The sequence below is a fragment of the Phalangium opilio genome, unplaced genomic scaffold, assembly GCF_054372755.1.
Source record: "Phalangium opilio isolate 3A_F unplaced genomic scaffold, DU_Popi_V2 ptg000090l_1, whole genome shotgun sequence".
NCBI classification, from domain to species: Eukaryota; Metazoa; Arthropoda; class Arachnida; order Opiliones; family Phalangiidae; genus Phalangium; species Phalangium opilio.
This window is the reverse complement of record NW_028324195.1, coordinates 511,679-537,138: the sequence shown is the minus strand read 5'-3', so window position 1 is coordinate 537,138 and position 25,460 is coordinate 511,679. Positions and strand designations below refer to the sequence as shown.

General features: G+C 36.3%; 1 long non-coding RNA gene across 1 annotated transcript; it reads left to right on the top strand.

The window, feature by feature from the left end:
* Positions 1 to 17,858: 17,858 nt before the first annotated feature.
* On the top strand, positions 17,859 to 20,191 carry LOC149644230 (uncharacterized). Its single transcript, XR_016372000.1, has 4 exons — positions 17,859 to 17,996; positions 18,148 to 18,313; positions 18,597 to 18,715; positions 18,785 to 20,191. It is a non-coding gene; the product is annotated as an uncharacterized LOC149644230 (long non-coding RNA).
* Positions 20,192 to 25,460: the final 5,269 nt, after the last annotated feature.

Below are 25,460 nucleotides of genomic sequence, written 5' to 3'. Positions count from 1 at the left end.
ATCATTTACTGTTTTATATCAATCTTGAAAAAAACCCATTGAACCGTATTATGAAAACTTACAACGTGATTTTCTCCAATATTAACTTGTTTGATCGTATTTTGAATCTTAAAAACTTTTAACTTGACGCTTGCTGTTTCTTTAGAAAGAACTTAATTTCCTTTTTTTATTTATATTATCATTTAATTTAAAATGTATATTACCTAGCTGGTACATTGTACTGTTGTAATATACAATAATCAATTCATTCATTCATTCATTAAACCGAAAAAATAAACACAGAAATTAATGTATATTTCTCAAATAATCTCAACGTTAGGAAATTTATCAGTGGACCGAGCAATGATGTACTAAAAGTACCGGCACTTCCGTCTTTGCAAGGTAATGTCTTGTTCTATCAATGAAAAAATAATAGATTTCTAATGACCAATTCGTTTGAATATTGCTGAACTCCTAATTAATTGACTCGAAACCCATCCGCACAGCAACTCAAACTAAAGATTTGGGTACTATATTGGACGCTAAGTTGCGTTTTTGTAGGCACGTCAGCAAGACTATTGAAATCTCTGCATCATTTTCGAATCTTATATTTAAGCCTAGTTCGTTCCATGTTGCTGTTTGGTTGGGTTGCCTGGGGTAGCTGTAGCCAATTTTTCCTAAAAAAACAGTAGAAGCAGTTCAGCGTAGTTTTATAGAGTTCAGTCATATATACTTTTTCCCTAAAGCTACTTATAATTATGGACTATAATTGGCAATCTTGGATCTCCTCAAATTTAATGACTGAATCATGTTACTTTTATTCGCAAGTTAGTTCTTAACATTCTTCCGGTCTCGACTCTATTAAATGCTCTTAATTTTTCTATTCCTAAACATTTGCGCAGCCCAAAATACATTTTACAATCGCAGTATAACAATTAAGATGCAAATGCAATTCCTTAACTAGAGTTTTTGATCTTTGCTCGAACAACATATCTGATGTAAATAAAATAATTTGACTGCAACTTATTGAATGTTACAAAATGTTAAAAGAAGAGAGAGAGAAAAAGAATCACTGATTTATTAATTTCTTTTTTCCAATTTAAATTTGTACGCGTGACTATTTCATTTATGCGTAATTCTCTTGATATTTTGTATTGAAAATGTGTACCAAGTGTATAATCTCGTGAGTTGTTTTAAAACTTTTTTTATACACAATTAACATTCATTTATAATTTATGCTCTGAATTTCTTTGGTAGAAAAAATAAAGTAACTCCCAAATGCAGATCAATTGAAGCCCCTATGATGAATAAAAGAATGAACAGCGGAAATGTATAATAGAATTAGATTTAATAACATATCTTGCTTGTTTGTTATCAGGGTTTGTTTTTGTGATTAATTGAGGTTAATTCTGGGATGAGGAGCGAAGTCTTTGTAAAGTACGGCACTTGAAGTTACTTGTAAATAATCACGATTATGAAATAGAATGAATGTATGTTAAACTTGTTTTGCTTCGGCTATATTAACGCAAAGTTAAGACAATAACAAAACAAGTTTAACATACATTCAGTCTGTTTCATTATCGTGATAATTAACGTTTTTGGTAGCTAAATTGACTTTAAGTACCGCACATTACACAACTACTATCTTCATCCTGGAATTAACTGCAAAAATTCAGAGAAAAATGATCCTTGAAACAAAAGAGCTATTAGAAAACTATTAGTATTTCATCGACAAAACAAGACATGAACATGCAAAGACGCAAGTGCAGGTATTTTCCAATTTAGGCATCATCCCTCGGTCTACAAGTAATTTTAACCATTTTTCCTAACGTCCGGATTTATAATATTACATGTAAATCCTTTATTGTTTTGCAATAAACAATGTGTATGCTCTGTTTAAAACATGTTGGGAAATATATATTATAAAAGCTATATTTTAACACAAATATTCACCTTTTATTAAGATTTGAACTAACATTATCTATACCAACACCAATGTTGTAAAACGAAGCATTTTAAATTTCGCGTCAAAGTGTAGATTTTCCCGCCATCTATGTGTTGCTGTTGGAAGTAAAACATCCAGTGGTTACCGCGCATGTCAATGGGCGGAGCTTTACGTTAACCTTCTCGGTCTATGTCCCACTCTAGATTTTACTGATGACTGATTTTTTGTAGCACCAAAGAGGAAAGAAAGGGGTTACAGAAAATTCCTCCCCTCTCCTAACTACCTTAATCTTCAATGCAGTGTTGCCAGGCCCTAATATGTGAGTAAAGTTGGTCAAGTACCAATTCAAACTGAACTGCTAGCCTTTCTTTCTCCAATCTCTTGAATCACCAATGGCCTGGCAACACTGAGGGGACAGCAAAAAAACCTTTAGTTTAAAATTTATGGGGAAGGGATACATTTTATTATATTATTTTGTTACAAAATATTTCTTTATTTGAGCCCCTCCCCCTAAGCTTGTTACTTGACAGTAGAATTAAGGCTAGGAAATACCTTTCATTGTCCTTTCCCCAGTGACCTAACACAAACGTGTCAATAGGTGAACTTTACTTTTCTCCTTATCAGTGGTAAAAACACAACAACGAAGTACAGTCCGGTAAAATGACCCGGATACTTCAAGTAGCCGGCTATAAAAGCGAAGGACTTGGGCATTGGGTTCATCTTGACTTTGTTATCAGTAACAATTCAATATTAAGCCGCTGTGCCATCCAGCTAGTTTAAAAATATTCCGGTGAGATTCAAATGGAGAACATTGAACAAATTCGTAAAATCTTTTTTTAATTTCCAATTTTTTATATATATAAATTATTAGCTACATAGAGTGGTATATGTAAACTTGGTAAAATAATGTTCCTAATGGCTAGTCATTAATTGAAAGTAAGATGTTAATCAGGGCCCTTCGTATCAGGGTTATGCCTAAAGAACGCTTTGGCCGTTACATTCTCTTTCCCTATCAAGTGTCCCTAAATAATATTTTAAAATCTAGTGGTTTTAATGATAAATTTCTACATTTTAGTGTCTGAACTGGAACAATTAGGAAGACTCGTTCCGTACGAGGTGCTCAACCGCTTGAATCTCGAGGTGGAACCTTTCATACCCGCGTGTATGAGAAAACGTAAGATTTGATCTGGGAGTTGGTTAATTTTACTTCATTATACGAAAAACTAATTTCGTATAATTTCCTGGATTTTAAGTCCAAACTGGGGTGGTTAAATGTACTTAATTGTACGCAAAACTAATTTTAAATCAAATTTGTTTCCTATTCAGGCGTTCGTCAAGCAAGCCGGGGCCTCAATCCCGAAAGGCCGGCCTTCGTCCCACGCGGAGTGCCTTTTGGTGTGGCAGACGATCTTAAACGCAAAGTGAAACGATCATCTCTCGTTCGCAAAGAAATTCGTAAGTTTCAAATATTTTATTATAATTTACTGCATTTAAATTGACAGTTTTTGGAATGTGATGTGGTGAAAACTCAGAAGTTAAAAGTACTTAATTGTACGCAAAACTAATTATAAATTAATTTTCTTTCCGATGCAGGCGTTCTTCAATTACGCCCTGTCCTCACCTCCGAAGCGGCGGTCCTCAACCCGGAAAAGGCGGTCCCCAACCCGGAAAAGGCGGTCCCCAACCCGGAAAAGGCGGTCCACAACCCGGAAAAGGCGGTCCACAACCCGGAAGAGGCGGTCCACAACCCGGAAAAGGCGGTCCACAACCCGGAAAAGGCGGTCCACAACCCGGTAAAGGCGGTCCACAACCCGGTAAAGGCGGTCCACAACCCGGAAAAGGCGGTCCTCAACCCGGAAAAGGCGGTCATCAACCTCGAAAAGGCGCTCCTCAATCCCAAAGCACCAGTTTTCGTGCCACGCGACGCGCCTTCTGAAGTTAATCTCAACCCCGAAATACAAACATCCTGTCCCTCTTGTGAACGAATTCGAAAATTGCCGCTATTTCCAAAGGTCCGCAATATACTAAAAATATACTTGAATCATAAAATTTTTAGTCATATATGCCCATGTGTTATTTAAAAAATTCTAAAAACAAATATATTTATAATACGTATGAGAAGATGATTGTAATGAGAAAATAAATAAATGACACCTTTTATATTTGGATTTTTTTAAATAAAACATTTGTGTTTTCATGATTATTTAAGACTCCCTACTGAATTAATTAATTATACATAGTTTTCAGACTAGGAGTATTGATATCATTTACGGCAGGAGGCCAGGCTACAGGGTGGACAAAGCAAACGCATCCACAAATGTAGCCTGGCCTCCTGGTGTAAATGGTATCAATCCTCCTAGTCTGAAAACTACATAATAAAAAACTATCTAAGCTACCATGAGTAGAGTTGCCCGGGTTTTTCAAGGGAGTGGAAATTAGAAAGAGTTTTCTAGCTATGCAGAGACTAAACACCCAAACGTATGAAATATCTGTGAAATAAAATTTTTATAAAAACTAAAGCCACGTTCACACTTGACACTTTGAAACCGTTTTCAGGAAACTTTGAAATGTCAAAGCGTAAAATTTAGCCGTTAACTATAAAAACCTTTCAAGGGAAAATGCAATTTCAGGGCTGATACTAAGCCACTTTTTTCACTAAAAGTCAATTTTTTGACCTTAATTACGACACCGACCCTTAAAATATCTTTTAAATCGGTCATCTCTGAAAACATTTCGTTTCAAGTGTCCCTTTTTATAGCTTAATTTGTCCCTATTTAGTCACTTTTTGCTTACTATTTCTAAATTAATTAGTCACTCATTCAACTAAAATTGAGCGTATGAGTGAGTATCAGCCCTGCAATTATTATTTAAAAAAATTAAACTTTCCAAAACGTTTTCTAAGTGTCAAGTGTGAACTTGGCTAAAGAATTTTTAGAACTATACAGTACTAGCTTTTACTACTGCTTGTAATAAGAACTTCCATCAAAATGATACAAAAAATGGGTAGATATTACTGATGACTAATATTTTTGTAGCACCCTAGGAGCGAAGGCACTCGGCGTTGCCCGTCAGCCCGTCGGGACATTTTTTATTACTTTTCACGCGGACATTATTCCATAAAGAAGGGTTTTTTAGTTTTTGGCCGCCATTTAAAAAGATGGCAACAAATCGAACCCAAAAGACCATTCAGTCCGTCTATAGGTTAAAGGAAACCCGTGCACTAATTATCTGTGAAATCGGTTGAAACTCGCGGATTTTGTTGCATAGAGAAGAGTTTTTACATTTCTGGGCGCCATTTTTTCCTGCAAATTGCAGCCTTCTAGGGCAAGCGGTTTGGGCTGGGCGTTGATTATCAGTCAGTCAGTCAGGACTTTGATTCATATATATAGATAAACGTTTGGTTTTGGTTCTGGTCATAACGCGAAAAGCTCTTAAATTATTTAAATTGAAAGTACGATGCCATGGTTTTATTGAAGAGTTGCCCGTCGTTCCGACATAGTTCTCCTGCGCGTAAAGTTGCTAGGGCTACCGGACTCTTTGTTCAACACGATGTTATAAAGTACTTTTATGCGCGCACTAGCAGCGTTTAAGTTTTGGCGTGAACATCCTTCCTTGGGCGGCTGGACCGTCATGGGTCATCCCGGAGCCTTGCGGCTAACGTCCTTCGGGTTCGTGTCCTGTGGTCATCTGCTTGCGTGGCAGCAGCAGGGAGAGGCAGAGAGAGAGATTTATCCAAATACGATCTTGGATCTCGTCACTGCTGACTTTTCCCAAGAAAGTATCCATTGGCGTTGAGTCATTATCAGCAGAGATCATTTGCAATGTGACCTCACGATTGTAGTTGGTGGTCGACCTTGGACACACACGCTCGTAGTGGGCAATCTTCTTACACTTCCGGCAAACTGCTCGACATGGTGGGCATCGCTCTCGGTTGTGTTTCTCGAACGTTCCGCATTTCTTGCAGGTATCTGAAGTAACCCTTTGATCGCGTTGAATTTGTCTTGAAGGATGAGTTGCTCTTGGTCGCCTGTTCTCCTTCGTATGAAAGGTGTTTCGAGAACCAAGTTTTTCGACAACAGCCGCGGTTCCGTTTTTATAATTTCTTGCGTTTAATTCTTGTTGTTGTCGGCGAACTTCTTCGGCATGGCGGGCGGTTGAGATCGCTTTCTCCAATGTAAGGTTTCCGTCTAATTACATTTTTTCCGACAGGGCTTTGTCTCGCACCCCAACTACTATTCGGTCATCTTGGAGAGTTCCGTAGGTACATTTCTTAATCTGGGCTCGACACGCGGTGATAAACTCAGGAGTTGAAGATTGCTCGCTCGTACATAACGTTCCTCCGGAGAATGAAATGTCCTTCAAAATTTATTTATGACGACATTGAAGTCAGACTTCTCTGCATCGGTGGCAAACTCAAATGACAAGAATACGTCATCAGCTTTGTCGCCCATCATGTATATAAACGCGTTGACTTGTTCCTCCCCTGTCTTGGAACTAAGACCGGACGCGAATCTGAATCTCTCGAACCTCCTCCTCCATCGGGGCCAATCGTTTGAAGTCGCAAAGTTGAATTGGCAAGGCGATTGCACTTGAAAGGCAAATCGAAACAGTGTCGAACGAAATAGTGCAAACAAGGTCTTAATCCTTAAATATTTTATTCCCATTATATTTTTACCACTCCGAGGGACGATGTCGTCACGAAGAGGTATTACACTGAACGTGTCTGTCACCGCGTTCACAGTTGTCAGATCGGATCTAACGTATTCGCAGTAAGTAATTTTTCTCTTCTACTCGCAACGTTAGGATCAAGAAGTGAGTGGCGCTCAGCTAGGGCTACGAAAAACGTCAAGCCTCCCAATTGCAGGGCTTCAACCAAAGGTTCACGCAATTGCGTCTTTCTTATCATTTAATGTGAATCAATCACATTATATACCCTAAATTTCCAAAAATTGTTAAAGAGACATACGCTAGAATTCAAACGTCAACAATAGCTATGTTTAAAATTATTTTAGGAATTAAGTTTCTCAAAACGACTTAAGTAGAATTACGTTAAACTACTGAAGACTAAAGTAATTAATATCAATTATATTTTCTTAATTATTTAAGAATAACCTCTTAATTGCGTCTCGTATCGGAGAGGTTTATTTTGGTTTACCAACTTGTATATTAGTATATTTATCAATATTGGTTAAGCTTAAGTTTAATCATAGTCCTCTACTTGAGGTTGAGCCTCAAAATTTCTATGTTCATTTGAACAAGATACTCCCTTGCATTGTCTACAAATTGAAGGACATACTGGACCAGTTTTACCGCATTCACATTTCAAGTCACAGACTTCCTTGCATTCACGAGGGATCATCTGCAGAAGCTCAGCTGGAGCAGGTTTTAGAGTGTTAACGATTGGTTTGAGGTTAGATCCTACCTGTCTCCAACCCCATTCTCTACCATTTAGGCTGCTTCCAAGCCACGTTTGAACTTGGTGAAAAACTCTATTTGAATGTTGCTTTGCTGCCGCACTTGTTGGTGGAAGAGAAGCTAATTCAAAAGCTCAATTCCATAATCTTCATTTAAAGTATAAACTTGGTTATGTCAACTTTGTTTCACACGCTTTAACTCAACTTTAGCCGTATTGACAGGTGTGGGCGAACAATGGTATATATTATTTTGGTACAAAGGCTGTTTTACCCTCTTCCGTACTATACATTATAGCTCTTGTCAGAAAAGAAACAAAATTTGTCAACAATATGCTTTATTTTGGAAATGTATTCTGAAAATAGAAACCATAAATGCTTTAAATCCTCATTTTTTATATGAGGCTAATCTTCAGGGTCAGATTGTGAACTTCCGGTTAGTTGTAGGGCACAAATATCTTAAGAAATGAATTATGTGTTTGAAGGTGATCTACAATTGAAGCCAAATTACGTGTTAATCGGTTAAGTAGAACCGGAGTTATTAAACGTTTTCTCGATTCTGTCCGCCATTTTCCAATATGGTGGAAATTCCTCCAATGGGAGAGTGTGGGGGACCACACCAGGTTAAAGAGCGCCCAAAAATCTACAAGATCTGAAATTTTTAGCTTTGTTTCAATTTGTTCCGGGTTAAAACCTATTTTTCCCCGTACTAAGTAACATATTTGCTGATGAAAACCAAACACAATTCAGAGAAGTATTAGATAAGACACTGTTTCGTAGTTCTTTAGCCCATTTTTGCGTTGTGAACTGCTGTAGCCATCGTCTACCATGGAAATGAATCTATCTGTTGCATTTCTAATAAATTACGAAATAGATTTAAACTCTGAGTAAACTCTAAATTAAAACTCTGCTAATATCTGCTGTGCATATACTCCGAATTCTAAAATCTGATAATTTTGGGTCACACCATTTAAATGCTTTGTAACCACTGATAATAAATATCTATAAAAAATGCACAATAATCCGAATATGGTACTTGAGAAACAAATACGCCCAAATTAAGGAGCTTAAACATATGCTGTTTAAAAAGGATTAATTTAAACGTAGGAGTATAGCGTTGCTTTTGTTGGCTGCAGCTTCAGGCCATAACCAGGATAAAACCGAAACATACCTATGCCTGCTTGACGCGGTTTACATGATTGGCCAAATTTCGGCATAGCTTTACCCTCCTCTCATACCTAATTGAGATATATAGTCCGCTTATGTTTTGCAAGAACCGTTATTCTTATATAAATCCGCTTTCTGTTGCTAAGATTTATCACGTATCAAGGTGCCAAGCGAAAGTTTATCACTACAATGTTAAAAATAATGGAACTATTTGACACCTTTAGAGGTGTTTCCTAATGCATCCCCAGTAACACCCCTATTGGTGTTTAAAAGCACTCTTCCAGAGGATGTCAATACGCACCTTTGAAAATGGTGCGAAATAATACCTTCTCTGAAGGTGCTTTTTAAATCAAGTAAGGTGTTAAAAATCACTATGAATAGAGGTGTATATTAATACCAGGAAAAGTGTTTATAACCCTTTAAAAAAGGTCTTTTAGAGACTAATTTGGTGTTTTTAAATTCCATTGACGTTGTTGCTTTTTATTCCTGTTAAGTGCTGAAAAATATTTACCATATTTTCATTTAATATTCTGCAACATGAAAATCTTTTGAATTTGTAAGAGATAATTTCAACCTACTCGCTTTATATTAACTTTGATTTGCGTATAGTGTTTCTATTCAGATGCAATCTTCATTACTCGTTCTATACAACTTTTCACTTGTGTCGTTCCGAAAAAAGAAGATTATCTTAAATAATTATTACTGATATTAATTTTTATAATCGTCAGTATTTTACCTTAATTCTACTTTAGTCGTTTTAAGAAACGCTATTCATAAATTGATTATAACATAGCTATTGTTGACGTTTAACTTCTAGCGTACACCATTTTCACAATTTTTGGAAATTTAGGGTACTTAACGATTCATTCACAAATGAATAGAATAAGCGCTATAGACCAAGAAAAAAAATCCGCCTGTAAGTTGTTTTTCCCTCAGTAGTACTTGATTTTGGTATTGAAATCGGTTCGGTTCATATTATTCTCGATTCTACTTGAAATCCTTGAACTACGAAGTTTTCATTTTATAATATTTAGTTGTCGTTTGCTAAGAGTCCGCGTTGATTTCAGCAACGCATTTAAGGCTTAGCACCTTTTATATTGTTAGTTGAGTTGTTTAATTACCAGTTTAAAATAAGAGGCTAAGCCTCGGTCACACCGGCCTACAGCTCTACACGACTCACGCGTATTACTACGAGAAGAGTTGTGACCCTTCTGCTTTATCCAGAAAAATACTTAAAACCTTATTTTTCTGCCTGGTCGGAAAATACTTTCGTTTCTTTTGCACATTTTTGAAATCTTAATCCCAAGTTCTAATAGACTATGGGTCGAGGGGTCGGACGTTCGGCATTTTAGTGTACGGGATTTTGAGATTTCAAGATTTTGACCAAGATTTTGAGATTCTGACTGAGATTTTAGAAATCTTGAAATCTACTCTAAGATTTTAAGATTTCGGGATTTTCAATGAGATTTCCAGATTTTGAAGGAGATTTCGGGATTTTGTTCAGGATTCTCAGATTTTGAAGGAGATTTCGGGATTTTGTTCAGGATTCTCAGATTTTGAAGGAGATTTCGGGATTTTGTTCAGGATTCTCAGATTTTGAAGGAGATTTCGCGATTTTGTTCAGGATTCTCAGATTTTGAAGGAGATTTCGGGATTTTGTTCAGGATTCTCAGATTTTGAAGGAGATTTCGGGATTTTGTTCAGGATTCTCAGATTTTGAAGGAGATTTCGGGATTTTGTTCAGGATTCTCAGAGAGATTTCGGGATTTTGTTCAGGATTCTCAGAGAGATTTCGGGATTTTGTTCAGGATTCTCAGAGAGATTTCGGGATTTTGTTCAGGATTCTCAGAGAGATTTCGGGATTTTGTTCAGGATTCTCAGAGAGATTTCGGGATTTTGTTCAGGATTCTCAGAGAGATTTCGGGATTTGGAACAAGATTTTCAGATTTCGAGGAGATTTTCAGATTTCGAGGAGATTTTCGGATTTTTCATGAAATTTTGGGTATTTGCAGGGCATATCAAGATTTACTATAGACCAATACGAATTTTACATGAAGAGAAACAAACTTCCAGGGGCACGCCTCTATAGTGGATAATTTCAATCATGTCAGGAGACACCGCTAGAGGCATGACCGAGTTGGCTACCCTCTCAGACGCAGTGAGCTTGGGCTGCCTCTAGTGTTGTCTTGTGGCAACAGGGAAATTATCCAGTATGTAGGCGTGCCCCTGGAAGTTTGTTTCACTGTAGGTAATCGTATTGGTCTATTAACTTCCGTTGTTCATAGGATATTTCGAGATTTTGAAATATAGGTTTAGGTTTTAGACTATAAATTTGTTTTAATTTACCGTAATGAATACCGGAGAAAAATCGACAACAATAGTCTAATTTGTAATACAGTACTCTTATATAGCGCAGGCACAAAAATCGAGACGGAAGGAAGAGTTTCACCCTCTTGTCTTTCCGTCTTAAATAGATGCAAAACGTGTATTGTATGCGTGGGGTTTTCAAATTTTGATATTTTAGGGTGAGATTGCGGGATTTTACGTTAAGATTTCGGGATTTCTAGATTTTAATGTGGGATTTCGGGATTTTAGGTGAAGATTTCGCGATTTTCAGATTTTAGGGTAGGGATTTCGGGATTTTCAGATTTTGAGGTAGGGATTTTGGGATTTTCAGATTTTCACGTGAGATTTTGGGATTTTCAGATTTTCACGTGAGATTTTGGGATTTTCAGATTTTGACGTGAGATTTCGGGATTTCGAGATTTTCGAGAGGGATTTTCATAGATTTCAAACGAACTGTACGGGATTTGGACAAACGTCCGACCCCTCGCTATGGGTTTCGTGTGACAATGTTGAAACCTATAAAGTGTGCCTCTTCAACTAAGCTTTATTGAATTTTTTGAGTGTTATATTGATAAAACACATCCATACATTCCATTAAAGTTCTAAAGCACAGTAAGATGGTATCGAAATTTCCAACGGTTACGGAAGAGAACTTTACACTTTAAGCTGAGCAAAATATTTCTGAATTGAACGCCGTATCCCTGAATAAAAAGGGGCCTCTTTTTAAATTAATAAGATTAAATTTGAAAATTAAGACAAATCATAGTGCGATGAGGGGGGGGGGGGTTAAATAAATGTAACGATGTTGTTAGGGAAAGGGGCTGAGAAACCTGACGAAGCGTGATTTTGAAAGACGAGGGGGTCAGAAATTTTTTTCTTGTGACGTAGTTTATGGATGGTCTGTTTTTGCAACAGTGAACACTATTCCGAGTTCCTGAAATGTTCAGTCCTTTGAGATTGATCTGAGTTTGGACAAAACTTTTAAGAAACCTAAAGTCTTTTTTAGAAGGATTTAAGTTTAGACTCCATGGCGAGGACCTGATTATTCTTTTTGCCGTATTATTTGATTAATCAGCGAAGTAATAATGTTTTGTTGATTCCCTCCCATTGGACCGAAAGCAAAGAAGGGAGGTCCCATTTAACCGAAATCCCGCTCATTGGGCGGTTTACGAAAAGTGGAGATAGCCATTCATGGCTGCACTTAACGTTAGTGTACACTGCCTAGTTATCTCCGTTAAAACGAAGAAGCAATGAGTTAACCGTGGAAACGGTTTCAAAGGCTTATGTAAATTAAAGGGAAAGCTAAAATAGGCCGTAAACCGTAACATTTTCTTTAATTTTACTTTAAAATGATACTTAAAACGAGAGATTTATATTTATATCAAGGTGAATATACATATTACACTATTTGTTGATTCTAAAATTTTTTTTATGTTTTGTTGTAATACAAGTTTACAGCAACAGAATCGAGGAAGAGACGTCCTCCTAACCAAACCAAACCTAATATAACAGTAATGTTTTGGAAGAGGCATATTATTTGAGAAGTCAACGAAGCTAAACATCAATATTTTGGAAAAGGCGTAACATTGTTAAATTATTTAGAAAATATTACTAACTTAGCTTAACCAAACCTAACCTAACACAACAGTAATGTTTTGGAAAAAGCATATTATTTGAGAAGTCAATTAAGCTAAACATCAATATTTTGGAAAAGGCGTAACATTGTTAAATGATTTATAAATTATTACTAGCCTAGCCTAACCTAACCTAACCTAAACTAAACCGACCCTAACCTAACCTGTCCTAAATCAATGTCACTCCGTTGCATTCGAATCGATGGGATCTCCTTATCTTACGCAAATCCCAGTGGTTCGAAAACCCGCCGTTCCGCTAGTTTCTTATCTAGTTTGGCGTATTTCGGTTGAATGGGATTTCGGTTCATTGGGAATTCGGTCCATAGGGAGGATACCGTTTTGTTGGGTGGTGATGTAAACGGTGTGGGGTTTAGTCACCACCAGTGGACACGGGTAAATCGGCACCAATAAGGTAGAATGTCCGTGCAGGTCGTATTCCCTCAATCTTTGTCGCCCAGAAGCTTAGCTTGCAATTGACCGTCAAAATACAAAAAGTTGTCAGACATTAATAAACCCTTCCTTCCTACCAGGATGGGAAATAAACATTTAAGGAAGTATTTAAACGCTACTAAGTCGACGGTAACTGTTTAAACGTTTTATTTCATGTTTTTTTATTTTAAAATTATTAGATAACAAAAACATAATTTAAAATAATTTCTAATCTTTATTTCAGCATTATATAAAGCGAGTATTCCATTTGTCGTTGCTATTCTTTTAAATGTCAAACACTACTACGCGAAGCACTTTCTTGCGGTTAAGCATTACGTGTTGATTCCGAGTGTAGTAACACCAGAAAATGGCTTGGAACAGGATCGTGATGGTGACGATAGCGTTTGCCGTTAAGTAAAAGAGCAGGGGTAAATAACAATCCTCTAGACTCATGAAATGGTCATCCTTGGACTTGGGCATTTCCCACGTCCGAGCATCTAAAAAACTCTCACACTTTTGCTGCACTCGCTCCAGAGATTTTCGCTCGAACATTCTACCTAATCTGACACAGTGAATATCTATTATTAAAATCCTTTGCCCCAATATTTAAAAACATATTAGCCAGCCAATCAGACGCACGCTGAGTTAGAAATGAATCGTGAAGCAACAGAGCTTTAACTTGAGCTGGCGAGATTTAGAAAAACATTTTTACATCATTTTTAAGATTACCCCTGGTTGGCTGAAATTATTTAGGCAGTCAGAAAGTAGCGAGGGGTCGGACGTTCGGCATTTTAGTGTAAGGGATTTTGAGATTTCAAGGTTTTGACAAAGATTTTGAGATTTTGCCCCAGATTTTGAGATTCTGACTGGGATTTTAGAAATCTTGAAATCTAGTCCAAGATTTTAAGATTTCGGGATTTTCTAGGAGATTCTCAGATTTTTATCGCGATTTTTAGATTTCGAAGGAGATTTCGGGATTTTGTTTAGGATTTTCAGATTTTGAAGGAGATTGCGGGATTTTGTTCAGGATTTTCAGATTTTGAAGGAGATTTCGCGATTTGGAACAAGATTTTCAGATTTCTGATGAAATTTTGGGAATTTGCAGATTTACAATCAACTTCCGTTGTTCAAAGGATATTTCTAGATTTTGAAATATAGGTTTATGTTTCAGACTTTAAATTTGTCTTAATTTACCGTAATGAATACCGGAGAAAAATCGAAAAAAATAGTCTAATTTGTAATACAGAACTTATATAGCGCAGGCTCCAAAAAGCGAGACGGAAGGCAGAGCTTTACCCCCGTGTTTTCGCCTCTTAAATAGATGCAAAACGTGTATTGTATGCGTGGGGTTTTCAAATTTTGATATTTTAGGGTGAGATTTCGGAATTTTACGTTAAGATTTCGGGATTTCTAGAGTTTAATGTGAGATTTCGGGATTTTCAGATTTTAAAATAGGGATTTTCAGATTTTAAAATAGGGATTTCGGGATTTTTAGATTTTGACGTGAGATTTTGGGATTTTTAGATTTTTACGTGAGATTTTGGGATTTTTAGATTTTGACGTGAGATTTTGGGATTTTTAGATTTTGACGTGAGATTTTGGGATTTTTAGATTTTGACGTGAGCTTTTGGGATTTTTAGATTTTGACGTGAGATTATGCGATTTTTAGATTTTGTCGTGAGATTTTGGGATTTTTAGATTTTGACGGGAGATTTTAAGGGTAGGATTTCGGGATTTCGAAATTTTTGAAAGAGATTTTAAATAGACTGTACGAATTTTGACAAAGGTCCAATCCCTAGGAAAGTAGCCTTTGAGCCAGCTTATAGGCCAGGACAGATAGGCCAAAAAAGGGCTTGACCTAGAACATTTGAACATAAAGATGAAAATTGGTACATGTGTTGTTTTTGATCCAACAAAAAATATACTAAAAGTCCCCTGCTGTAGAGCGCTAGCTTTCGCCGCCATCTTGGAAAATGGCCGCGGGGAATTACAGCTACAAAGTATTCCACATTCTTCTTCAAAAATTATGAAAATTGGTACACATTATGATTGGTGCCACATGAACATCATGCCAAAATTTCACAGCTCTGTGCTCAATAGTTTGGTCGCCATATTGGAAAATGGCCGCCGTGAATGCTAGGTACAGGATATTTTACCATGTTGTTGGAAAATTATGAAAATTGATAAGTATTATAATCAGCGCTGTGTGAACCTCATAGTAAAATATTGAAGTCATTAGTCAGATAGTTTAGCCGCCATGTTAGAAAATGGCCGCCATCAATGCCATTTAGATACAGTATTTGGTTCAAATGTTATGAAAATTGGTAATTATTATGTTGAAGACCGTCTTAATATCATACTTGAATATTGAAGACGTGCTTCTGATAGTTTGGGCGCCATCTTCGAAAATGACTGCTCGAAGTGCCAAATATATTACCGATATATAAATTTTTTCGATATTTTTTTATTGCGTAGATTATTTTCATGAACGTATAAAACGCCATAAAAATAACTATTTTCGAGTCTAAATTATCGAAACATCTTCATAAATGGTCGCTGAAATATTACTATCCTAAAAATCTGGAAAAAAGAGAAGGAAAGCCATATTACTCGGATTTTGATTAGGAAAAACCGTTTTTTATGGGGTATATGCATTTTAGTGTCGTTAAGGATTAGGAAGGCACATTTTTGGCATTTCGTTCATATTTCTCGTCATCCTGAAGATTTTTTATTACGGCTAATACCTTCACAATGACCACACATTGCCCAGCAAGCTAATCCAGATATCTGATGCCGAAAGGAAAATGGTGTGAAGGGGTCTTCAACTTTCGCGATCGCGAACCAATCCCCACTGTTCGGAATTAAATCGTTTCCTAGACTAGCTATTGTTGGGCTTGAAGATACGCTCGGAGTAAATATAGTTTTGCGGCGTCGGTTGTTGGATGAAGCTTAGCCAGATCAAATGAGGACTTGACAGTATGTGTGGCAACGGTTCCATTATACGTGTAATATCTACATAGATGAAGCGTGACGTGTCAATTATCGCCCTAAAAAAAGCGAAAAGGAATCTCTCTTCGGCAGCAGCTATGGCTTCCTTAGATGCATTATGGTCATTAAAAAAGTGCAACAAATTTGTAAGATGTTGATTATCTGTCATTACTTTAAACCACGCCTTATCATAACCACACCCAGTTACAGCACGTAAATGAAAGAAGTGTTCTCTTAACCTTTTTAACTCAAAGGACTTGTCGTGGCCCGAGTTCGGTGTGACGGTTCGGGAGTTCCTTGGGTTCACCCTTGGTTCAGACCGTTCCTTGCCCCATTCCGTGAAGGTTTTGCTGGGCCACTTCGCCCCTGCCCAGGCGTTGCCTTGGCTCGCCCCCGCTATTGGCAACCCTTTAGGGGTCACGAATACACTATTTGTTTGGGCCGTATGGCACTGTTGTGCTTGGAGAGAACTCCCCTGTCCCCTCGAGCCTTCTGCTGCCTTAATCCTTCCATGTCACCGACCACCTCCTGACTGGGCTCACCACTGACGGTGTCCAGCTTCTGTCACCTGCTCAAGTGGCGTTTGTCGGCCCCGCTGGCCGATACCGTAAGCCATTACGGCGGTTCCGCAGGTTCAATTTCGAATATGATGGGGAGGGGCGCTGATAAGGCCCCCAACTTGGTGTAGCGCCTAATTAAGGGTTCTGACATGCAATTATTATGAAAAATCTTCAGGATGACGATTAATATGTATGATGTGTTAGAGATTGTAGCGCGGTGTTTGGTAACTTTACGTTTGGGGCGTTTGTGTACGCGCGCGCTTCAAAATAATCATAACTTATTTAAAGTTAAGGAGAAAAAAATATTCGAGGTTTTATTTTATATACAAAAACATTATTACAGTAAGGAGCTCGGTCAGAGAACCTACTCCTTTCTCATTCAATCTTAATCTGCCTTCTTCTTGGTCCCTTTTTGGGCTCCTCGAAGGCCTTTCGTCACGCCTTCCCAAGATTCCCTTTCAATACTTGTTTTCGATGGTATCTTGGGTCTTGGGTTTTTACCGTGACGCATACTCAAAAACATCTATTCTAAAGATGCTGGCTTAAAGGGGAAGCTGTTAGAATCCCATGTAAAGGGATAGTCACTAAAGGTATAGTAAACCATATTCGGGTGTAACAAGATTTGTCTAAATTCTAATCTTAAACAACACTAGAATGTATAAACCCCATATTAAATCATATTCTCTATTCAACATATTGAGAATAACAGCTTAGAATAACTTTTCTTTCTTTCAGAATTTAGGGCAATGATTTTCGTGTGGCCATTTTTAAAGATGGCGTCGATAATTTCGACTTCGAGATATCCATTTTTTTGGTTTTTTAATACGTTAATGAAATCATCTATTCAAAATTGGAATTACAAAAAGATATATATATTGAAAATATATTTAGCATTTCCAGCAGTCATTTTCGAAGATGGCGCCCAAACTACCAGTAGCACGTCCTAAATATTCTACAGGGCCGGTAGGCCCTTGTAGATATGACATGACACCCTTCCGTAATGTTAAAAGAAAATTCACAGTTTTTAGGGTTAGCGTCCCATAGAAAAAGCATTAAAAAATTTTCGGTTTTTTAAGGCAATTGTGGCAGGCCATACGGAAAAAGTATAGCGAAGTTAGTTTTCGGAATACTTCTAAATTAACAAGCATTTCTTAAATGGGAAACTTACGTGTTTCGATTTTTAATTAATGAATTCTAATTTTTGTAATTTAACTAATTAAGATAGTACGTCAAAAAATTACTTTTGGGTCAGAAGTCAGCCTAACCTTATAGCGCGCTTAAACCTATTTCTTCATTTCGTTCTCGTTGACAACTAGAAGGGCCTAGGTTTGTGGGTGCTAACAAGTTACGTTGACAAATTTCAAATGTTGGGTTTCTTGCTGATTCTCCTAATTTCTTAGCAGTAGACCCTAACCAATTACTTTGGTATTTCATCCGAGCTTGAGCACCTTTATATGTATTTTCTAATTAACTGTAGCACCCTTAATAGGAAATACGTCGTTATCAGGTCGAATTTTCGTCTAGAAAAGTAATTCAGGTAAATAATTACAGTTAATAGAGGTTTTTATATCATTTAAAGTAAGCTTTTCGACGTTCTTTACGGGCAAGGCTTAAGTTTTAGTTTGTCTATGTAATATAGTGTTTATAGTGTCTTTCCTTTTAAAGATTATAAGAAAGCTTATTTCCAGCACTGTTTTGGATTGGAAATTTGGAATTACAAAAATACGCAGTCTGCTTCGATTCATGCTACAAATCCTAACCCTAGGGCCTAGGTTACCGTTTTACGCTACGTAACTTAATACTGTATTCATCATGACTGTTTGTTGGCGCTTCAACATTCTCATTTGAGGACAGGTATACTCGGTTTCATTATTTGTTAATCTCACTAAAATGCTACTAATTGTGAAGGTGTGTGCTATAATTCCTGAAACTAAACCAATGTAGAGGACCAGATTATTCGTTAAAACAATTTTGATCCTATTGAATCAGTCATACTGTGATGTTAGTCATGTTACGTTATCATTTTATAAACTATTTGTTACCAACAGTGGATTGTTTAATTCATAAGTAACAGTGGTACTGGTTAATCCAGGAGGATAGTGTCGTTATATAATTTAATTAGTGAAATAATTTTCAGGTTTACAACACAGATTCTCTCAACGTAACCACGTTAGAAACGGAGGGTTACGTTGTTTGCTATTTCCACAGTCCACATTGCCGTTTCTTTATTGGTTTAAATTGCTATGAATTGTATAGGTATTTGATTTAATTACTGGTATTCAAGCTAAACTATAGAATAACATCATTCATTAACATATTGTATAGATAATCTTTACCACAAACCTAGCACAGGATAAAAATTGAACGCAATGTGTTGGAAATAATCAAAAACTCCTCTAAACATTAGAATTAAGGTGAATTAATTGTTGAAAGTCATTTTATAAGCTTAATGAGCACTGACGACAAGTTAATTTCAACGTAATTAAGTATAATTAACGTGAAATTAAACCCCAAATATACATTTTTTGGATGAAAACTCCGATAACTCTTAAATGATGTTCTTGATTAAGATTGTATCTACCCAAGCCGTTGGTAAAGCCCCATGTTTTCTCTTTCACACTCAATCTAATTTAAATTATCTCCAAAGTACCTTAATAGGCGCGAAATTCAAAAGTTTAGCGTAAAATGAGAATCGAAAACTCCACTAAAAATTGCAATTAAGGTGATGCATACATTTAAACTCATTTTATAACCTAAATGTACACTGCCAAAACACAATCCTGCGTTAATTTTAACTCAATTTAATATAATTAACGTGAAATTAAACCAAAATATACATTTTTGGATAAAAGCTCAAATAACTTTTAAATAAACTGTTTAATTATGATTAAAACTACCCAAGCCATTCGTAAAGCCCAATATTTTCTATTTCACACTTAAGTTAATTTAAATTATCTTTAAAGTACATTAATTGCCGCGAAATTCAAAAGTTTAGGGTACCACAATGATGAATATATGGCAAAAATATTAAACTGCACTAAACATTGCAATTAGGGTAAAAAATTCAAATAAATTTTAAGCTTAATCCACTCTCACGAACCACGCTCAAATTAAGATTAAAACCTCACAAGTTTTTCGTACAGCCACAGTAGTTTCCTATTTCACTTTCAAATTAATTTAAATGATCATTAAAATATATCAAAAGCGCATACTACTTGTATTATAAACTAAATCCACACTAGATTAACAAGATAAGCCGTTAAATTAAACTCGATCAAGTATAATTAATGTGAAATTAACCCAAAATACGAATGTTTTGGGTAAATTCATGGATACCTTATAATTAAACTAACAAATTAAAATTAAAACTACACTTATCTTTCACCCAGCCTCCACTTTCCTGTTTAATTCTTACGATTAATTAAATTGTCATTTAAAAGCATTTTTCCCCATTTTGAAAAGAGAGCCATTGAAAAGGAGCGATATTTAAAAGTTTTGGGGCAAAATAGTGATTGTTCCGCAAGAGTCAAACAGTCACGCCTCTAAAGTTTGCAGCTAGGGAGAATTTCTTGTTCAAACTCGTTTAATAAACAGAAATAAGACTAGTAAAAGAAGATAAGCCGTTAATTTCAACTTAATAACCATATTTAACGTGAAATTAATCGAAAACAATACGTTTTTTGGGTAACTTTAGATAAATCTTAACTGAAATAATAAAATAAGATCAAACTACGCGAGTTGTTCTTTCAGCCTAAATGTTTTCCTATTTAACACTAAAATTAATTACATAATCACTATAATACATTAATGGGCTCCAAATACAAAATTTTAGGGTAAGGAATGTGTCAAAATGAAACTTTTCCATTTAAATTTTAATTAGGCCTGTGCGAGTCCAGTTTTTTAGGGTTCGAGTCGAGTCTCGAGTCCTTAAAAAAGCTCTCATAGAATCTCGAGTCGAGTCTTTTAAATGGTATCGAGTCCTCGAGTCCTTAAGTCAGCTTAAGAACTAGGTTTCAAGTCCAGTGTCGAGTCCTGATAATTTATGGCAAGTATAATAATATAATATAATTTATGGCAAGTATAATTTAGTATGACATCTCCCGTTGGCAGTATTGGGGGTTTTACATATAGGAAGCTGTTGGTCTGATCTCGACAACACTGTCCATATTTCAAATACCGTAGTTTTTAAACTTCTTTAATAAATAAAGTACAACATTATTTGCTTATCGAAATCAATGATTTTGAATATAAGTTAAATGTAATTAACGATACTTAAGTACTTCTTTAAGCAATTAGAAATAGATCAACCCCAAATGTATGACGGTAAAGCAAAAATAAAATTATTCAAATTTTAATTACAAAAAGACTGAAGTGACAGATATTATAAAAAAACGTCTTGGTTTGGACCAAGGCCGAAAAAACAAACGATATGTGTGAGGTTTATCATTTGACTGAAGTTTCAGATATTGCAATTGTTTTAGTTATTTTTATCCATTTAATCCTTAATCAATATTAAATTCAATCAAATGATTTTACTGTTAATCGATCTAGTCCCTCTAAATTAATTGAAAAAATTACATATCTACGCTTTTTCAAGAACAATTACATTTTCCGAAAACATTTTATCATGAAATTAATTATTTTGAAGGGATTTCGTGTCGTTGCTCACTAACTTGTAAGCACCTTGACGGGCATAGTTTTAATTGTTGCTGGCTTAACAAATTTTCAAGTTTGCACCAAAAAAGTTTAAATCTGTAGTAAGTTTCTGAGAAGACTGATTTTAGAGAAAATATGATAAAGAACTTTTTTTCTCAAACTAATGTCGTCTTCTTGAGACAAAGCAACAATGCTTATCCTGTGTGGTTTCGTTTAGTAGGTGGCTCTCTGTAGCACAGGAAAAATATGATATCGGCAATATCGGTATAAATATAACCAGCAGTAAGATAAGGGACTAGAATTAAAGTGCCCTAGCATTGGTAATAGAGCCTAGCACTAGTGAACAAATTTGACGATTTTATGCCGCTTCCATCACCAAGTGAAGAGTTTGGTTACCTCGTTACTTCTAGTCCCTTATCTTACTTCTGATATAACCGAAGGTAAGGGTAAAGATTACATAAAAAGAAATACTTCTCAGTACCAATGACTTGTTATATTCATTTCATGCGGAAATAATATGGGTATACACATTATTCATTAACAGTTATGCGAAGGTCACACTTTACTCCGACCCCCCTTCCTCTATTTTCCCAATATAAATTTTTTTAAAAGCACCAGTGGTTCAAGTGTATGGGTCATCTGAGCCGTCGCAACACACTCAGCCAATAATACCATATAGTTCGAAACCTTTTCACATTAGTGACTCTCCGGACTTGCCCGCCAACTTTAATAACCTAAAACTATAAAACATTCCTGTACATGAATGATTATGGTTGTGGCTTGTCACTCACTAGCGCCTGAAGGACCGATCACTCAGTGTAATTTGTGTACATTTGTAAGTGAGTAGACCATTTTAGAAATTACATACAGAGAAACTAAAACACAAGGGTGATGCCGCCATTGGGGTCTTCTCTCTCTCGCCTAGAAGCACCGCTATAGGCAGAGCGAATTGACTCCGTCTGGCGGTGACCCTTGGTGCGAGGGATAATACCCCAATGGTGGCCTCGCCCCTGTGTGTTTTCCGAAATGGTCTTTAAGCGTGCTAAAATGATTACGCGTAATACGTAACCGGTGTACAAGTAGCGCCAACAATGTAGAAAGGGGTGGTGACGTTTCAAATGAAGACTGAGTTATGACCAAGAAATTCTAAAGCACGGAGAGGAAAATTGCAGTGCAATGTTTTCTTCATAGAGGCGACAATAGAAATGTAGCATTTCGATTAAATTTTTACATTTTCCTTTCGAATTATGTCAAAGTTCGCTTGCTCTTTTTAGAAAGTCAATAGAATATTTCAAATATTCTATGTTGATAGCTCAACACGTACTCCCTTCAAAATAATTAATTTCATGATAAAATGTTTTCGGAAAATGTAATTGTTCTTGAAAAAGCGTAGATATGTAATTTTTTCAATTAATTTAGAGGGACTAGATCGATTAACAGTAAAATCATTTGATTGAATTTAATATTGATTAAGGATTAAATGGATAAAAATAACTAAAACAATTGCAATATCTGAAACTTCAGTCAAATGATAAACCTCACACATATCGTTTGTTTTTTCGGCCTTGGTCCAAACCAAGACGTTTTTTTATAATTCAAGTATGATGTTAAGACGGTCTTCAACATAATTATTAAAAATTTTCATAATTTTTGAACCATATACTGTATCTATATGACATTGATGGCAGCCATTTTCCAACATGGCGGCCAAATTATCATATTAATGGCTTCATTATTTTACTATGAGGTTCACACAGCTCTGATTGTAATACCTATCAATTTTCTTAATTTTCCAACAACATGGTGAAATATACTGTACCTAGCATTCACGGCGGCCATTTTCCAATATGGCGACCAAACTATTGAACACAGAGCTGTAAAATTTAGCCATGATGTTCATAAGGTTCCAATCATAACGTGTACCTATTTTCATAATTTTTGAAGAAGAACGTGGAATACATTGTAGGTGGCATTCCCGGCGGCCATTTTCCAAGATGGCGGCGAAAGCTCGCGTTCTACAGCAGGGGACTTTTAGTATATTTTTTGTTGGGTCAAAAACAACCCATGCACCAATTTTCATCTTTTTGTTCAAATGTTCTAGGTCAAACCCTAAAAGTCAAAAACAACCCATGCACCAATTTTCATCTTTATGTTCAAATGTTCTAGGTCAAGTCCTGGGCTATTAAGATACTTAATATATTGAATACCACTGAAATGAGAAACCGCTTTTTACAAATGCTAAAATACAACACACCATTTTAACAGCCATTCAACTATCCAAAATTTATATTGAACACAACTTTAATAATTACAATATTTCAATAATAAATTTCTTACCCTCGGTTGATTTGTTCCATAGTCTGTTTGGAGACGTTGCTGTTGATGATAACTCCTTGAATGATTTGAGTGAGTGGGGGTGACACGTGATACTTCAGGCCCTCGTCTTCCTCCATGACGAGAGACGCCAGCAATAGCAACAAGAGTGTATTAATCATAATGACCTGACGCTGACCACTGATGTTCTTACGGAACTCAAAGTCAACAACCAAATCCAAAAACCTGTAGTAACTATTCGATTCTTTAATCGACGTCATCAAATTGCTGACCAATGAGTCCGATTTTGCCTAAAGACATAAACCCAACTATTATTTTAACAAACCATAGGAAATTCTATTCTCTTCTCTAGCATGTTGGTTGACATTATTATAAACACACGTTCTTCAGCATAAAAGGAGATTTTAAGATGCGCCAAAGGAGCCCCGCTTCGCTTAAATGAAAGACATCGTCTAGGTTTCTTACCAAATTAGCGAGGTACATTTCCTCAAAGGTTTTCTTCGGTACTTTGAGTATAATGTCCTTGTAGTGCTTCAAGTGAGCGAAAGTGTCGATGCGAAAGTAAACAGGAATAGATAGATTGTTGGTAAAGTGACTGTTCTGTTGCGCGCTTATAACGAGCACTGCCAGCAACCACCCGAACATCAAGATACGGTATGGAAGTGAATGGGGTTTGTCAGAAATCGCTAAAAACAAATAACTATCATAGTTTGAGCAAGCCTAACCTAAATGTAAGACGTGTGATAAATGACCCTTAACCTGCCTGGTCAAAGAAAGACCGTTTTTGATACGGCGTACTTAAAATGGTCTAGCCATTTGTCAGTTAGGGCTAAGGTTAGGTGAGAATGAACTTACGAACTCGGAACATGCTAAGAGAAAACGTGTAAAGACTGGAGGCAAAATGTCGGAGAAAGTGTCTGGCCTTGTAAACGGCGACTTTCATTAGTGATGCAAGAATGGAGACCAGAATGACGCAATTGACCAATCCAACCGTCACCTGTGAGGTAATTCGAAAGAGGATTAAATGGTTTTGATTTGATTCTACCGGTAAAACCTGGAAGTTCTACCCCTCCTTGGAAGGGAAAAAGGAACCAATTGCTCAAATGATGTCTGGGGGTTAAAAGGGAATGGGTCAAGCGAAGTATTGAAAACGTCATTTATCGCGTCACAAGAAGTTTCTATGTGCACAGCTTATTTTTCCTTCTACAGCATGAGCTGTACTACTGTAATAAGTTTCGTTCCTTCGGGAGAGTAGTGTGTTGATTGAAAACGGAACGGTTAAAATACAGGTTGCAAAACCAAAATAAACCTTTCGAGTGTAGACTCAATAAGAGGTTGTTCTTAAATAATTAAATAAGTAAAATTGATATTAATTATTTTAATCGTCATTAATTTACCTTAATTCTAGTTAAATCGTTTTAAGTAACTTTTTCCCAAAAGTCATTTTAAACAAGCTCTTGTTGACGTTCGAATTCAAGAGTATGCCTCTTTAACAGTTATTGGAAATTTAGGGTATATAAGGCGAATGATTCACTATAAATGATAAGAAAATCCAAAATTGCGTGAACCTTTCGTGGAAGGCCTGCCATTATTAGGCTAAACGTTTCTTGTAACCCTAGCCGATCGCCGCGTACTTCTTAATCCAGACGAAGGGAGTCGAACCCAAAAATTACTCTCTGCGAACACATTTGCTCCGATTTATCAACTACGAACGCGGTGACAGACACGTCCAATGTAATACCTCTCCGTAAGGTCATCGTCACTTGGAACGGTTAAAATACTAGCGTTGATATCACTTTAACTTTCACGAAGCAACTGCTGTGTTTTTATAATCCAATCAGATGACTGTAAAATATGTAACGTCCTAACATCTATAGTGTTCCGAGTAGAGCGAAATTTTGCGCTGACCCTCTTTCACCCCACGTCACAGCATAAAGAGTATAGCTTTTGGCCATTCCGTGAAGAGGTGTATATTCTTGGTAAAACCAATAGTTGTGTACATGGTAATAAT